This window comes from Lactuca sativa, chromosome 4, assembly GCF_002870075.4.
Source record: "Lactuca sativa cultivar Salinas chromosome 4, Lsat_Salinas_v11, whole genome shotgun sequence".
Lineage (NCBI taxonomy): Eukaryota > Viridiplantae > Streptophyta > Magnoliopsida > Asterales > Asteraceae > Lactuca > Lactuca sativa.
This window is the reverse complement of record NC_056626.2, coordinates 226,523,010-226,526,137: the sequence shown is the minus strand read 5'-3', so window position 1 is coordinate 226,526,137 and position 3,128 is coordinate 226,523,010. Positions and strand designations below refer to the sequence as shown.

At 31.4% G+C, this 3,128-nt stretch overlaps 1 long non-coding RNA gene across 1 annotated transcript; it reads right to left on the bottom strand.

Annotated features, from left to right (window-relative positions):
* Positions 1-478: 478 nt before the first annotated feature.
* On the bottom strand, positions 479-2,335 carry LOC122197749 (uncharacterized). The gene is made up of 2 exons (XR_006191412.1): positions 841-2,335; positions 479-761 (listed from the first exon to the last, which is right to left on the bottom strand). It is a non-coding gene; the product is annotated as an uncharacterized LOC122197749 (long non-coding RNA).
* Positions 2,336-3,128: the final 793 nt, after the last annotated feature.

Sequence of the window (3,128 nt, the reverse complement as noted above, 5' to 3'; positions counted from 1 at the left end):
CACTAAATACTTATGAACTCACCAGCATTTATAAAAATGCTGATACTCGCTTTCAAAATAACTTGTATTCTCAGGTCAGCGATAGACATGTACATCCCAGGAGCTTTTGTGTGAAGACAGTCTAGTACCGATCTGCTTCTATGTTATGTTCTGTAATTACTTTGATATTACTATAACATGTAATTGATGTAAAATTATTACTATTAATGCAATGGTTGTTGTACTTTGATTACTATACTGCATATGTTGTGATACTTGACATGACGTCATCCACCGCAGAACGTTTCCGCCGTTCCAGTTTTGGGGTGTGACATAATGTGGATGGTAAGTATCGTGTGGATGTAGGGTTGAATATGGACCAAGAGTTTAAAATACATATTCTAATAGAATATGTATTCTGATTGAATACAAATTCTAACAGAATACATATTCTAATTGAATGAACATTTTGAAGAATAACAAATTTTTGAACCATGAGTTGAAGAATAACAACATTCTTAAAGAATAATCATATATTATTAACATTATTGAAGAATCTAAGGTCCCAAAATAAACAAAAAAATAATTTTTACTGTCACATTTTATAAAAATACAACGTTATTTTTTGAATTTTTGCCACATTCTATTATAATACAAGCTTCATAGCGAGTCATTCTTGAAAAAATCTTCATTCTATAAGAGTACAATGTCGTTCATGAAAGAATCTTCATTCTCATTCTTGTTTCATGTTGTTATATTCCATCCACCATTGATCAAATCAGCTGGAACAACATACACAAATTAACCAATTGTCAAATCAGTTGGAACTAGATATCTAAAATAAAAACATTAACTTATTACCATGGAGATGTAGGTTTTGCTAAAATGAAACATGTCATAAATGGACCAATGGACCAATATTCTTTAAGAATAGAGAAATATTCTTTAAGAATAGAAAACTATTCTTTTAAGAATTGGCCAATATCCTTTAAGAATGAAACAACATTCTTATTCTTGAGAGAATCTTGTAACAAAAGAATGCAATTCTTCTGTTTGTTCTTGCTTATGTAATTGCGACACCCTCGATCTCTCACCTTGTGAACATGTCAATCTCGAACCCAAAATTTTGAAAAGAAATATCAAACAGTTTAACAATTAATATCAATTCAAGATTAAAGGATCAATCTTGAATTCATATTGATGATTCGTATAAAGTTCTATAAATATAATCATAATCACTTCGAAGATTTTACTCATTAAACTTGTAAAACAAATAAAATACAACCCAACCTAATTCAATATATCATACATAATTGTCACCTCCATTATATAAGATTGGCAATAAAAACATTCATTTGTTATGTTAATTGTTGAAAAAAGGAACCGGCTAAAATGAAACATGGTACCAGATGAAAATTTCATCTAGGCATGTCTCAACCATGTTAAACGACAATATAAGACATAATTAAATACAACATTTGGATGATTGAAAGAATAGCAGATTTAACAAAGTATGATTAATAGAGAGAAAAAGAAGACCGAAAGTGGAATTACCAAGCAAATAATAGACTTATGTGAGTGACAGAAATCATGAAAATTGTTGAGCATCAGTTGAGAAGTTCTTAAGGAAACATTAGGCCACTTTTAACATACATTTCTCGTTTTCTTTTAAAAAACAGATGATCTTTTTTATTGGTTTTATATTCTCCTCTTAAGAAACTCGAGAGCTATGAAGTTAAACATACACCCTAAATGACTTTCAAAGGTGAAAAAATTAGTGTTTCTTTCACATGAAGAAGCCAAAAACTAAGCTGCAAAACCAACAGCAAGTGGAAGTAAAATAAAGGCAGCAAGAGCATAGAATTAAGAAACAATAGAATAGAATTAAGAAACAGGAATACAATTGAATTCACATACAAAATTTCAAAGAGCAGGCGGAGACTATGCAGTTCCTAATACCTGATTCATTGATTTATACGGCGCCTGTAACAACAAGCCGGCAACAGACTAGGATTGAAATAGGTAAAGAATGACTTTAGGAAAAAACCTTTTAGCTTTGTTGTTCAACATCATCTTGTCGATGGCGTTTCTCAGGTGCATCGGCAAATCAACGGCGACGACTTATCAAGGTCCCGTGGTTGACTGGCGATGGTGACGTCTGATTAGGGCTGGATCGATGTCGGGTATGTGATCCCAAATATTGTGAAACAAGATCGAAGAAGGTTTTCGTAGAGGCTTGGTATGCTTGACGGGGTCTTCGATTTCCGGCGACCGGCGACGGCATGAAGGTCGTCTGATGGGGGGCCGAAGGTCAATGAAAACGGGAGGGATACGACTGTGTTGGTGTCGATTGAAGAGGAATAGGGTTTTAAAGAAACTATTTTGCCTACTTTAAAGTAGATGATTTAATTAATTATTTATTAAAATTAAATAATACTTGACCCATATTAATCCCTACATCCACACAATCATCTATATTTGAACCTATATATATATATATATATATATATATATATATATATATATATATATATATATATATATATATATAATTTGAAATATAATTATAAAAAAATAACATTTATGGTAAAATATACATTTTAACTTGATCGGGGACCAAAGACGTAACAAAATCAAATTTTAAGGACAGTCTGAATTAAAAAAAAAAGTTAGTTTGGAACCAACACAATAATACAATATCACCATTTGTGGAATGAATGGAAATGAAATTTAGAGGTAGTAAGTATTAACGGTCCATTTTTTGACATTTCTTCAACTCTATTTCTATGTATAGGACAAGAATAGTAGACCCAAGCTCTTCTCATGACGATGCTTGCTTTTTTTCCATATCGATGTTCCATATTCAAGTTTCCGATTAAATCAACAAATGAGTCAATGCAGAAATAAAAGTTTTGAACTCCCGGTTTGCATGCTTTTTAAATTACACTTTTTGAATGATGAAGAAAGTTATAATCGTATTATAACCGTTCTTACAGTTTAACCCTATATAAACAAGATTGCATCTTCTATTTTGTGAAGATATACAAGTGTTTCTGTATGAAGTATAAGTGGGTAATACGTTAGTGATTTGGGATAGTGAGTTTTGGGTGTGAAAACTCAGCAATGAGACATTTTAATGTCTATCAAAG